The sequence below is a fragment of the Lygodium microphyllum genome, chromosome 1 (assembly GCF_053477565.2).
Source record: "Lygodium microphyllum isolate KBCC chromosome 1, Lygodium_microphyllum_v1.1.10, whole genome shotgun sequence".
Lineage (NCBI taxonomy): Eukaryota > Viridiplantae > Streptophyta > Polypodiopsida > Schizaeales > Lygodiaceae > Lygodium > Lygodium microphyllum.
The window spans coordinates 52,573,623-52,587,632 of NC_141135.1; the positions used below are offsets into that span (position 1 = coordinate 52,573,623).

At 38.4% G+C, this 14,010-nt stretch overlaps 1 long non-coding RNA gene and 1 pseudogene across 2 annotated transcripts; one reads left to right on the plus strand and one right to left on the minus strand.

Moving 5' to 3' along the window:
* Positions 1 to 5,015: 5,015 nt before the first annotated feature.
* Positions 5,016 to 8,084, minus strand: LOC148041111 (putative receptor protein kinase ZmPK1; annotated as a pseudogene). Its single transcript, XR_015690537.1, has 3 exons — positions 6,253 to 8,084; positions 5,680 to 5,929; positions 5,016 to 5,586 (listed from the first exon to the last, which is right to left on the minus strand). The product of XR_015690537.1 is annotated as a putative receptor protein kinase ZmPK1 (transcript).
* Positions 8,085 to 8,174: 90 nt separating this feature from the next.
* Positions 8,175 to 9,307, plus strand: LOC148041112 (uncharacterized). The gene is made up of 3 exons (XR_015690725.1): positions 8,175 to 8,431; positions 8,536 to 8,612; positions 8,806 to 9,307. It is a non-coding gene; the product is annotated as an uncharacterized LOC148041112 (long non-coding RNA).
* The last annotated feature ends 4,703 nt before the right edge of the window (positions 9,308 to 14,010 follow it).

A 14,010-nucleotide genomic window follows, 5' to 3' on the forward strand; every position in this document is an offset into this window, starting at 1 on the left:
TTTGGAAGGGAGAACGCATCTATTCTTGGATATTGTATAGGTAGTCTAGACTTTAGGAGGTCTAATATAGGTTTATTATTACATTCATAAACGACATATTCTCTTGGATCTCTTGATTGCAACCATATATGGATTTATCTACCATTAAGGATGAGTGTGTTGCAACCATTGAGATGTGCATGGCAGTTATATGGCTTACTCATCTAGTGGGAGACTTCGGCATTGCAACTAAGGTGCCCACATTGCATGTGATAGTTATAACACCATTTAGTTAGCATGAAACCCTATCTTTTCTATAAAGACAAAGCACATTGAGCTGAAGTATATTTTCATTAGGGAGGTGCTTGAGGAGAAGTGTATTGAGCTTACCAAGATCCGTACGAATGATCACCTGACAATTTTTCTCATGAAGAGTTTACTTTATGAATGCTTTGCAATGTGAAAAGAAGTGAATAAACAAGTTTGACGAGACTTGGGAGGGCCATTACATATCAAGGACATTTATTCTACATCAACTAGAGATGCGGCCTATGATAGATATGATAATATAATTTACCGCTTGGAGGCCTACTACATCCCTATTATGTTTGATTACTTAGAGTAATTGCAAAAGAATGTGGTGATGTTCTCAAATTTATGTTCAATCTAGATGAATGTAAAACTATGAATGAAAGAAAGCTAGATTGAATTAGCATCCCCTTGATGAACATGGCACCTAATCCTACAAAGGACAATCAAATATGGTTTGGTGTCCAATCTAAAAATAATATGATTGCTCTAGGATCTTGAGGTAAAAATTATGTTTATTAGATATTTGTTTCTGCAAAAGATTTATTTGTGTCAAACAAAGAGTGATACATCCTTATGATATGTGTGCATTGTATGTTGCATTTAGGAATTTTGATTTTCTACATTGGGTCTTTTATAGGACACGTATACCTAAGATCATTAGTGAGTAAAGATTCAAAATAATCTTGAATATGGAAGGCTTTAGAAAATATAAAATGGAGCAACATTTAGCATGTTACCTTGAAAACTCTAAACTAAATGTTCAATGTTTCAAAGGGTACTAATTCAAAGAGCCCATATATGTATTGCACCTACAATATATACATACTTGATAAGAATAATTACAAGTGCCTAATAAGCACTTAAGAGACTCAATTTTCAAGCCCATTTTTAGATACTTTATTATGAAGAGTCCATATATACTCAGTGCATGGTCTATGCAAATACTAAAGAAACTACTATTCTTATGTATATGTTTTGCATAGATATTATAGCCCATGTCAACAAAGGTTATGGTAATCAAAATAACTAGAAAAGGCTTTGTTGGATATTGGTTCGCATGGTAGAAATGTAAAGAGGATGGTAGAAACTTGCTTAAAAAGCCTCGTGTTGGAGGTGTGAAAGCATCAAGATCGTTATTTATGTGAAAATTAAATAATAACCCTCATCACCCAAAAATATAACTCACTCAAAGCATTAGATGCAAATAGCTGCAAGTGTATCTATAATGTAGTTGTAGACCATTCAAAAAAGGCTGAGGCATAATTGACCTAGAAAAGTGTGGGAATGGCATGATCATCAGGCCTTTCAACCAGCAAAGCAAGCTTAAAAGGTTACCTAGATAAATCAATGCATTATCCATTACATGATACTTTGTCTACTTCAAGTTGTCTAGTTTTGGTTAGTACCTAGATAAATCAAGACACCATCCATTCCATGGTACTTTATCTACTTCAAGTTGTTTAGTTCAATTGTTTACTTTAAATTAATATTTTTTAATGCATTGACAATACAGTATTTGTAAACACATCCCTTGGTTTACAAAGGAATATAATAATTTGTCAATATGGTCAACTCAAGGAATGAAGAAAACACATTATCAAGATTCTTCTAATTATTTTAGCCATACAAGTCATGCGAAGAAGTAGAGAAAGCTAAGAGTCTAGAAGAATTACATCATTTCCGTTTTTTCTTCTTCTCTCTCTTTTCATTCTCTTTTTAACTCTCTCTCTCTCTCTCTCTCTCTCTCTCTCTCTCTCTCTCTCTCTCTCTCTCTCTCTCCTTTTCTTCTCTTTGCACTTTTCTTCTCTCTCTCGCCTCTCTTTTCCTTCTCTTTCTCCTCTATTTTTTATTCTCTCTCTCTCTCTCTCTCTCTCTCTCTCTCTCTCTCTCTCTCTCTCTCTCTCTCTTCTTCTTCTTCTTTCACTTTTTTTGCCCCCCCTAGTCTCTCTTAAAGTATGTAAATTTTATATTTTTTCAATATATAATTCTCTCTCTTTATGTTTATATTCTCTGTTTTTCTTCTCTCTCTCTCTCTTCTTCTTCTTCTTCTTTCACTTTTTTTTTGCCCCCCCTTAGTCTCTCTTAAAGTATGTAAATTTTATATTTTTTTAATATATAATTCTCTCTCTTTATGTTTATATTCTCTCTTTTTCTTCTCTCTCAACCTCTCTCTCTCTCCTTTTATTCTCTCTCTCTTTCTCTCTACCTCCTTTTATTCTCTCTCTCTTTCTCTCTACCTCCTTTTCTTCTCCTCTCCTTTCTCCTAATTTTCCTTTTTTCTTCTCCCCCTCTCTCTCTTTTAAATTTTATATTTTTCTTCTCTTCCTCTCCCTCTCTCTCTTTTAAGTTTTATCTTATATATATATATCTTCTTCTCTCTCTCAAAAAAAATATTTAAATTAAAAAAGACTTTTGTCTTTTGTCTTTTCTCTTTTTTCCCATCTCGTCCTCTTTTTCTCTTTCTTCTTCTTCTTCTTCTTCTTCTCTCTCTCTCTCTCTTACTGCTTTTCTTCTCTCTCCCCTCTCTCCTCGCTTTTCCTTCTCTCTCCTCTTTCTTCCTTTTTTTCTTCTTCTCTCTTTAATTTTTTTCCTTTCTCTTTCTTTTAAATTTAATCTTTCCTCTCTCTATAATTCTCTCTCTTCTTCTTATTCTTCTTCTTCTTCTTCTTCTTCTTCTTCTTCTTTTCTCTCTCTTCTTTTCTTCTCTTTGTCTCTCTCCCCCCCTCTAATCTCTTTTCTGTTTTTCTTTTCCTCTCTCTCTCTTTCTTAAATTTATATTTCCTCTCTCTATAATTCTCTCTCTCTGTTTCCCCTCTCTCTCTCCCTCTCCTCTTTTTTCTTTTTTGCTCTTTGTATATTTCTCTCTCTCCCTCTCTCTCTCTCTCTCTCTCCTTATTTTTCTTTTCCTCTCTCTTTTCCTTTCAAGTTTTTTTCTCTCACTCTCTTTCTCTCTATATATTTTTTCTTCTCTCTCTATTTTTCTCTTTTCCTTTATCTCCTCCTATTTTCTCTCTCTCTCTCTTTCAAATTATATATTTCCTCTCTGTCTCTCTCTCTAAGTCAAACAAAATATTTAAAAATATTTAATTTAAAAAAGACTATTCTCTTTTCTCTTTCTCCCCTCTCTCCGTCTTTTTCTCTTTCTTCTTCTTCTTCTTCTTCTTCTTCTTCTTCTTTATCCTTCTCCTTCTCCTTCTTCTTCTTCTTCTTCTATCTCCCTCTCAATGTGTGTGAAATTTTATATCTTAAAAACTTTAAATTAAAAAATCTTTTAAAAATATTTAATTAAAAATTTTCAAATTAAAAAGTTTAATCTAAGAGAGAGAGAGAGAGAAAGAGAGAGAAAACCTAGGCCCTACACATGAGAGAGAGGGAGAGAGGGGGAGAAGAAAAATGTTTAATGAAAAAAGACCATTCTCTTTCCTCTTTCGCCCCCACCTTTCTCCGTCTTCTTCTTTTTATCATTTTTCTTCTCTCTCTCTCTCTCTCTCTCTCTCTCTCTCTCTCTCTCTCTCTCTCTCTCTCTCTCTCTTCTATTTCCCTCTCAAAGTATATGAAAAACTAGGCTCGAAAAACTTTAAATTAAAAAAGATTTTAAAAATGTTTAATTAAAAACGTTTAAATTAAAAAGTTTAATCTAACTGAGAGAGAGAGAGAGAGAGAGAGAGAGAGAGAACCTAGATCCTACAAATGAGAGAGAGAGGGGGGAGTAATCTATTTAAAAAGGGGAGGGGAAAAAGAAAGAGAGATTATAAGTGAGAGAGAGGGGAGGGGGGGTTTTAATGAAAAAAGGGAGGGGGAAGAGAAAAGGAGAGATTATAGAGGGGAATGGAGGGGGTTTTGATTGAAAAAGGGGGGTTTGGAAAAAGGGGTAGGTTCGGGAAGCCCTTTGGAGGTTCGGGGCTTTCCGAACCTACAACGAAAATAATATAGTAGTAAGATGATGAGCTTTGTAAAGGAAAATTTAGGAGTCTTTTCCTTGTAGTCTCTTGTTAGTCCACAAATCCGTAATCAGTATTTCTATTCCATTCAGATTTTCACATTTCTTTAAAACAAAAAGATAAAACAGATTATTTACTTTTCTCACATAAGGGTTCATAATCATGGTTAAGTGCAACATGGGGATGATATACATATTTCTTATGTTTTTGTGGTGTTGATTCAAACATCGTCTCATGCTTATGTGTACTTTTCTCCTTATGAGTTTGTTTTTGACGTTTCTTTCAAAAAATGAGAATATGTCAAAAATGTAGCTCGCATTTTTGTGTAGTCTTTTGACTCAATTTTTTATAAACAAGGAGTGCATTCTTAATCAAGATCAATTTAGATGCTAGCCATAAAATTTTGAGTACTAACCATTCTAATTTTAATGAAAGATAATTAAAAATTTAAAGAGCTTCGGAGTACTTTGTGTATGTTTTTAAAAAGAAGACAAACTAAATAAAATTCCATATTAGGTTTAATGGTTTTCGAATTACCTCTCTTAAACCAAAAGTGAGCTCAAATTTTTCCTAATTATGCTTTGAAAAAACCATTATGATCACATTTAAAATATAAATCAATATTAACATTTATTTTTTATTTTTAAAAACCATATTTGTTATTTTGTATTTAAAGGAACCATAATGAGAGTTTGCTTTCAAGAGGAAACAAAGTGTTCAAAAGTTTTGTACAATGAGTTCTCTCTTTATGTAACTTTTTTCTTTTTTGTTTTGTTTGGCATGATAATGTTTAGACAAAAAATTGTATCATTGGAAGCCTTTACATGGTGGAGACATGTTAGCAAGCACTTGTTAACCAAGTGCTATTTTTTGAAATTTGTGTAGGTCAAGCAATCCTTATTAGGTATTTGGCATATCTAAGTTTACAAGGCAAAAGTTTCAAGTCCAATACAACAAAGTTTCTATACTTGATGTTGTGGTATTTTATAAAGCACACAAGTGACTCAAACTCATACAAAAGAAAAGCACTCTCTATGCCTCTTTCCCTAGATCAGTTTTTTGGAGATGAGCTTGTAATGGCTCAAAGTTGCACTAAAGATGATATTTGAGTGATATAAAATGGGATGGCCACTATGAGTCTTATGGGGGCACCTAGTTAGTATCACAATTACCCTATTCTTCCTTTACATGAGAATGTTTGGTGTGGGAGGCGATGGAACTGTGAGGATGCCTTGGAGCATGTGGACCACTTTTGCGATGGATGGGCGTATTTCCACATCAACTTGAAGGCACCAAAATGCAATGTTGATTACCTTCTCTATCTCGCACACATTTGGGGCTCCATGAGCAATATCTTATAGCCCTTGAGTGTTCTCACCTAGGGTGGATGATGCCTCAAGGAGCTTGGGGTCAACTATCTCTAGGAGGGAAGCCCTTTGCATGAGGCTCCATGCCCAATGGGCGAGATCCCATTCATTCTCGTCCATGGCCCCAGATGAGAAGCCATAATTCCTTCATCGACTTACCAACTCAAGCAAGACTACCCCGAAGCTATAAACATCTGCCTTGCATGTGATGGGACGTGTATTGTCAGCCCACTCAGGTGCAAGATAACCACAAGTGCCACGCACCATGGACATGGACAATGTGTGCTCACAATCGGAGAGCTTGGCAAGGCCGAAGTCGGCAACCTTGGCCTATCGGAGCAATTCACAAAAAACCAGTAATGTTAAAATGAATTACAACATCCCAAGCAAAAGAAAAAAAAGATTTATGAAAGAAGAGGCTCATAATTGTAAGATTTTATAAATCTTAAGAAATAAGTGTAATGTAAGTCCAAAGTTTCTCAGAAAACATTCTAAGTTAGATGTTCTTATAGCTCTTACCAATACGCTTAACTCTTACCAATACACTTAAAATCCAAAAACTCAAAAGGTTATAACATTTGCAAACCCATTGTAAATTGATACCGAATTCCTTTAAAAACTACCAACAAAGAATGTTTTCCATTAACACAAACCTGGAGGTTAGCATCAATGAGGATGTTGGGTGGCTTGATGTCAAAGTGGAGGGCATGGTCTTGGCATTCCTGATGGAGGTAGGTGATGGCACGGGCAGCACCCAAGGCAATCTCAAGGCGGGCAGCCTAGGAGAGGGGAGGTGGGTGTGCCTGATCACTTTGCAAGTGCGAGAAGGGGCGAGGTGCCACTTGTCGTGCGGCCGCGGGTGCCACCTCATGGTCAGATGCAGCATGATCAAAATAATAATGTGATGAAAGTGAATGGGAGGCATGCCCATCAAAGAACGAGAGCCTGTGTCCAAGGATACATGGGGCACGAACTCATACACAAGCATCCTGTGGTTTGCCCCTTCCGCACAGAAACCCAGGAGGGCCACCAGGTTCCTGTGATGATTCTTCCCTATGATGCCCACCTCTGCCCTGAATTCCTTCTCCCCCTGCCTTCCTGAGGGCTTCTGCCTTGAGCCTCTTCACGGCCACCTCCCTCCCATCAGGCAGCACCCCTCTGTACACAACCCCATAGGTCCCCTCCCCCAGCCTCCTGCTGAACCCTGCCGTCGCCGCCTCCATCTCTTCGTACGTTTACCTCGTCGGCGTCCCCCCCATCATGTCCTCCCCATCCCCTGCATAGGTCCTGTGCAGAAACCCCCATGCCACCGCGAAGCATGCCAATTCGGCCAGCGTCACCACCACCGCCACCGCCACACCGATCTGCAGCCTCCACCTGCTGGCGTTGCGTCTGCTTGATGCTGCAGAAGCGGCTGTGGATGTTGCAGGGGTGGGCAGAATTCCGTTTGCTTGGCAGGATAGGCTCGTTCCACGCAGGTACGGCGTGGTGTCAGAGGTGTTTGTCGCAGAACTGTCATTGATGGATACTTTGAGGTAGACTGTGTTGGGGCCAAAGTGAACTTGATAACCATTGAGAATGTATGCAGCAGGACCTATCTGGCCGTTCCCTTTGCGGAAACAGGACGCGCGGCCTTGCTGGTATGCAGCTGCTAGGCATGTGCAGTCACTTAAGCACAGGCTTGTGCAGGCTTCTTCTGTGATGTTGGTTCCCAATGAAGGTCATTGCTATAGAAATCAGATTTCAGCACTCTCACATACTTTGATGATGACAATGATGATGCTGAATCACACTGAAGAGGTATGTTTCTTGTGCATCCCTGAGACCAATCCCCTGGGTCTGTCATGTGAAAGCCAGGTGGGCATGTGCATGATAAGTTGGGCCAGTATGTGCATATGCCAAAAGGGCCACACAGCCCATTCACATTGCATACCAGTATCATTGCCCTCCACACAGTAGCCCATGTGCCATTGATCCATTTGTATGTCCTGACATTGCCATCGTCGTCCAATTTGAGCCTCGCCCAAGTCCGTGCAGGATTGGATGCATTCAAATACAACAGGTTGTCCAGTTCATCATTCAGCTCCACAGTGCCAGTAACCTCAAGCTTGAAATGGGCTGTGTTCGCCTGAGTCCAGTAAGTTTGGCTTGTGTTGAGAGAAGAGAGGGCCAGGAGGGTGGCAGTAATGGAGAGAATGTAGCGACCCGAGGTGAAATCATACCGGCTTTTGCATGATATGAGTTTGGAGCTTCCTAGGAAGTCCTGATTAGGAAGGAGGGTATCTGTTGGGTAGCTGAAGCTTTGCCAAACAGGGAGGTCAGTACCTCCAAGAGGACCTTTGAGCAGGGCCAAGTTGCCTGTCACTGAAGAAGCCCCCTTGGACACCATTGGAGCTTGAATTGCTGCTCCAGAAGATATTTCCTTTGGAGTCAGCAAGCATGAGGCTGCCATCGTTGGAAAGGGAGACACTGCAACCTTGATCATTCACGGGGCTGTCTCTGTTGGCCACCCAATCAATGGTGTAGAGCTGGTTGTAGTATGCCTCAGCAGGTTGCAGGAGCAGATCTGAGTACCATATGGCAAGGCCGTAGCCGCGAGGTCCGATTCACAGCAAGCCTGCAGAGAAAGTGCCATTTGGAGAAGAGAGCCAGGATTCGTTCATGTGGAGGGTGGAGCCCAAGGGGATGTTGTAAGCGGAGGGGTTGCCTGATGAGGAGGCCTTAATAATATGGATCTGATGATAATGATGATGCAGTATGGAGGCAAAGAGGCAGCAAAATTGCTGCTGCCAGCAGCTAAGAACCATAGCAGAAGCTATGAAAGTCCTAATGGTGAGAGGAACCTAATGTCCGTGCCTGTCTGTCTGTGTCTCTCTCTCCCCCTCCTCTTACATAACTCGAGAGTCTCTCTTGAATTGTGCTGCTTGACTAAACAGGACCCTTGGATAATTGGTGATTATATGGATTGCCTTCCTGATGCTCAAGTCAAGGAAAAGGGTGTCTTCATGTTAAGGTAATTTCATTATTCTAATACGACTTTGACTCAACACAAACCTAAACAAAGGGCGAAGAGAAATTGAGACTTGCTAAAAAACTTTCCTTTATTACGCCAACCTTGAATAAAAGTTTTGATTTAAGAAATTAATGAAGCTATCCTAAATAATAAGATGAAATGAGAATGCATAACTCTCGTTCACTTTTTGTAGCTCTCTACACATGACATATAGTGCCATATTGGAGGTCCTAGAAAACTCCAACTCCATACCACTTGCTTGAAGAAATTATTAATTGGAAACGGAACCTCACATTACAACCTTTGATATTAGTATCCCATGTATCTTCCTTTCCACGGTTTTATTATCACAATGTATCCTAATTCGACCTTAATTCCAAAGCTCCTTGGATGTTTGTTGAAGAGACAGGAAATCTTTGGATTGATCCTCATTTGTTGTGAGTGGTGTGGATTGCTTTAGATGCCAGCTGTTCTTATGAAAGTGGAAATGTTTGGGTAGATCTCTCTCAATGGCAAGTTGGTAGGGAGGGATTTAAGTCAACTAGACAATCATAGATTCCATTTAATCATCCCATATGTTGTCCACACTCAAAAGACCAGATCGCCACTCACTAATTTCTCCAATCAGGCAACCATTCACAAGTTGTAGCAATCAATATGTACCCTAGTCCCTTGTGGCACCAATAATATATCTATAGCTAATTACAAGCTATCCTTGTGAGGTCCTTGTACTTGGACATAAAAATAGATTATATTTACTTCGGTTGCACACTAGTGGATTTTTTAATGTTGCGCATTTGTGTTTATGCATTCATGCTTTTCTCATCACTCTAATAACGAGAACTTATATGAAGGTTAAACCCTTGCTTTAATAAGCAAAGGATTCTTAAGAGTTCTCAAACTTAGACAGTTCTAAGACCTAGCCACTAGACCCTAGCCTTGTTGTGTCTATATTGAATGTGGATATTCTACTTGTGATCTCATTAAAAAATTCAAAGTTTAAATTGCAAAATGGTTGGTTGCTTGGACGTTTCAACTTGTGACCTCATTATTCTCACCCTCTTTTCCAACCTAGGCAATAAAAAAGAATGCTTAATAGTTTTACTTAGTCATACTTAATTTAATAGAAACTAATTAAATGGTAGTTGAAGCAATATATTAGTCAAATATGTTGCCAGGAGGCACCTATATGCGAGGGAATGAGTGCCTTAAATGGTTCTCCCTTGTGTGCATGTTGAAGGGATGAGCGCCTTAAATGGTTCTCTTTCAGCTACGGGGCACGTTCTTAAGAGTGGATACATTTTCTCTTAAGCGAAAGGTCGATGGGTGTGAAATTTGAAGGTATAAACACACCTGAATCCGTCTATTGGTGATGCCACTACATCCACATCACAAGTATTAATGTCTACATGTTTTGATATTTAATGGAATTTTGATTATTGATAATTTATGGCTAAATGTTTTGATTCAATTACTTATTTGACTAACAATAATTTTCTAAATTTGTGATAGTTGATGGTAGAGCAAATATGATAAATTGGATATGCATGACAAGCGTAATTTCATCCAAAGAATACTTCATTATTTAGTATTTATTTAATAAGATGCACCATCAGTTAGCCTATGGCATGCACACAACCATTTGTAATTATTTATTGATATGACAAATTTATTGGAGCTTTTATGAAGATATTTTATAAAAATAATGGAGGGCTCTCAATGCTGAAGAGATATGCAACTAGTAGCAACCTTTGATTATACATGGAGAAGCAGCCCCCTCCATGTGTCAATTTCTATTACTAAGCTTCCAAGAGCTCCTATAGTTTAAGATTTGCACCACGGTTATTTCACAATTTGTGTTTCAAAAGTTCTAGAATCTTAATAAGCTCCATTTTGTTTGTAGGCACATGGTAGGTCATGCCACAAGCTTTGTTTATGCTTCTTGTGAACATATAAATCAAGATTGATGGTAGATCTTTGCCTTGTGTTTTTATCACCTCCTTTTGTCATTGCGTATTGTTTGCTTTATTGGTTGCCCTCCTATAGTCACCCTCATCATCCAACACTAGCAAGTCAATGATAGCATGAAATGCATCCAGACTCGCTCGTCGCTCGGACAAGGGATGTATTTCATGAGTAAGCCATAATTTGGTATGGCTTTAGTATCATCCTGTAGTAAGGCAAAGACAACATCTAGGTTGACTAGTGAGGTCTTTCATGTGTCCATCAAAATCCTAACTATTTCTACACAATTTACAAAGAACATTAACCCGTTACCATGATCCTAGATTACTCATGCAACTCACATCTAAGGTTGACCAAGTAGAATACATTAGTCCACTCCCTTCATGACAATGAAGCTCATTGAGAACCAAATTCGTATGATTTTAATAGGCCAATCCTTTAATATACCAAATGGCCTAACCTTAGGTTCATTGCCCAATGTAACATTAATACATACAACCTCTATGGGTGGATTATCCCAAGCCTATAGAATTGCATGATTGAGAATGAAAACTCCTACCCTTGTGTTAACAATCCCTTTTCAGGTGGAGTTTCTTAATGCAATGATGGGAATGATTGTGTACATCACTATTCCCTTCTAGAAGGCATTTATAGTAGAGCTCTTAACACAGGATTCAGAGTTGGGCTAGGTATCCATAGGTAAAAAGAATTAGAAGAACAGAAAGAAAAGAGCCAAAGCAATCCCTTTGTCCTAAGCATCTAAGATAGGTTGCTAGGGATCGTGGATCTCTCACTATTATTGATGGTAGTGATGCATGTGGACTAAATTTCTTTTGTGTTCCTCTCCTTTAGCAAGTCATCCATATGAATCAATTCTTTGAAAACTTTGGCTAGCATGTCTCTTTGTAGGATTGAATCACTTACAATTGCTTTATAAAGTTCCTCATTCTTGATCCTATTACTGACCATTATGGAGACTTCTTTTTGGGTGGTTCATTCAGTTCTTACAAAGACTTCAAATGTGGATGACATAGCCATAGATTTCTTCATTGTCCTTTTGACTTACATTAATCAATTTAATGATCAAGTTATCCACATATCCTCCTTTTGAGAATCTCTTGATGAAGAGGTTCTTAAGCATGTCAAGGATGGTATGATAGCATGTAAATCTCTCTTAGTACCATGAAAGTAGAGTATAACATTGAATATTATGTCCAACATTGTCAATGCTGGTAAACTAAATTTTCCCTTTTTTCCTTAGACACAAATCAAAAGCTTGTGTGCATTGGCTATCATCTTGGAAGTTATTGCCCTAGTGGAGCTATTCAAACTACACGAGCTGTAAGGATTTCCTTTTGCTTCGTATTTCTTGACTTTTTGTGACAATAGTAATTTTTGCTTGGATATTGGTATTGGGCACTATTCTTGATCTAGCTAGGATTGAGGTAACTAATGGCACACTACTCCACTCATTGGCCAAATTATTTGACAATTGCTTGGTCAAGATTTTTAGTTGGAGTGAGTGCTACCTTGACGGCCCTCTCTCAATCTAGGTTGGCTCTTGGTCAAGTCCTTTTGACGAATGCTAAGATATGCTAGACATGATTCAATTTTACCTATTTCCTTTGCTATCCACTCGTTGGACTTACATGAACTTGGGGACTTGTTACAATAGGTCCTCCTTCCTTCTTCCACGTATGTTATCGTCTTATGCACTAATCTATCCACATGTACTATTCTCATTTTTTATCATATTGCACTAGTAAATGTTGGATCTCTATTGGGAACTCTATAGGGTCATATGCATTTGAGGTCAAGGTTGACATGGTTGCCTTGTCTTTGTGTGCTCACTTGGGATTGCAATGGTTACTACCTAGTTCACCCTCAAAATATAAAAGTAAAATGACACCTTTCCTTACTATATTTTACTACTTGATTAGCATGTGCTCAATTGGGATTGAGATGGTTACTACCTTGCTCACCCTCATCGGCTTCTAGCAAGGTGCATTAATGACTAGGGTCTGTATCATTTGTTTCTCTTGAAAAATTTCAATAGGTGCTTTGTATTTCTTCACGTTTTCCTTTTATCACTATAGGGCATTTGTTGGGCCAATCATCTATCTTCAAGGTTTTTTTTCCTTCCTTGGTTTCTCTCGTGTAGTCCAAATTCTATCTTGTGGTTCTCTTAAAATTAACCCGTTATGTGTTCCATATTCCTTTTAGTGGCAAGTAGTCTCCTTATCACTTTGTGTAGTTGACAATGTGTGGTACAAAACTAGGATTTTGGTTTTCCATAGAGTGATTGAATGCTTATGCAACTTCTCGTGTGATAATGATGCTTCAAGTAGACCTTTTTATTTTATTTCAACACAATGCATGAATAAGCATTGACCCTTAAAAGCACAATATATTTTTAAACAATTGACTTCAATTTTAATGGTTTGAACAATTAAGCTAGTTTTGTGATTCAAACTATGCCTTCAACATTTCTTGTCATTCGAATCCCCAACTCAAATCTTTCTTGAAACTAGGTCTAGTGATCTACAAAATGCCTTGCATCATTCCTCGATTCCCTCGACCAGCCCCAACTTGCTAGAAGATGTTTCTTGGAAACCACAATGCAAGAGATTGAGTCTCTCTAGTAGTATGTTTGCACTAATATGTCCACTCCCAAATTCAAATCAATGAGAGTGACGATATGTCCCAAGTCAAGCAAGTATTCCTAATTAATAGAATTTAATAACTTTTCCTTGCACTATCATAGTCTTGTGGTTGAAGATACAAACTTGCATTATTTTTATTCTTCTAAGGCTTCAAGTCAAGCTCAATGTGACTCTCACTATCATAGCTCATGGTGTTGCATGGCGGTTGATTGCTACACATACTTCCAACGTCAAGCTTACAAGGGGATGATGGCTCAAGTGAGGTATGCTCCTTGGTATCATGACAAGGGTAGTTCCCTCAAGGTTCAAGCCCTTCTAAGGTCCGGAATAAGGTCCAACTCAAGACTAATGTGCTCAAAGTTGTCCCAACTCCCATTGCTAGGTTATTTCAGCCTTGAGATTCAAGGGTCTATAGATCAAGAAGTGCCTAAGAAAGTGATCTAAGCTATGAGTCCTTGTATAATGCGATCAATCCTTGTCAAGGTGTGAGTACTTGTCTTCTTCCTTAGGGGGCTAGGGTGTATGCCCACAATTTGTGGAGTCTTAGGCCTTTCCCAACTTTTTGGTAGGGCTTGTTCTTGAGTTTGTTCTTAGTGTGGGATCCTAAAGTGGCTCTAGCTACCTCTACTAAGGAATCTTCCTACTTGGATCAATACATCCCCTAGCCTAATCTTTCTCGTATGCAAATAGTTGTAAGGCTTCTAACAACGTTGTTTTAAGGAGTTTGGCTCAAAGGGTGGCACTCCAATAAAATTTCTTGACACACAAGA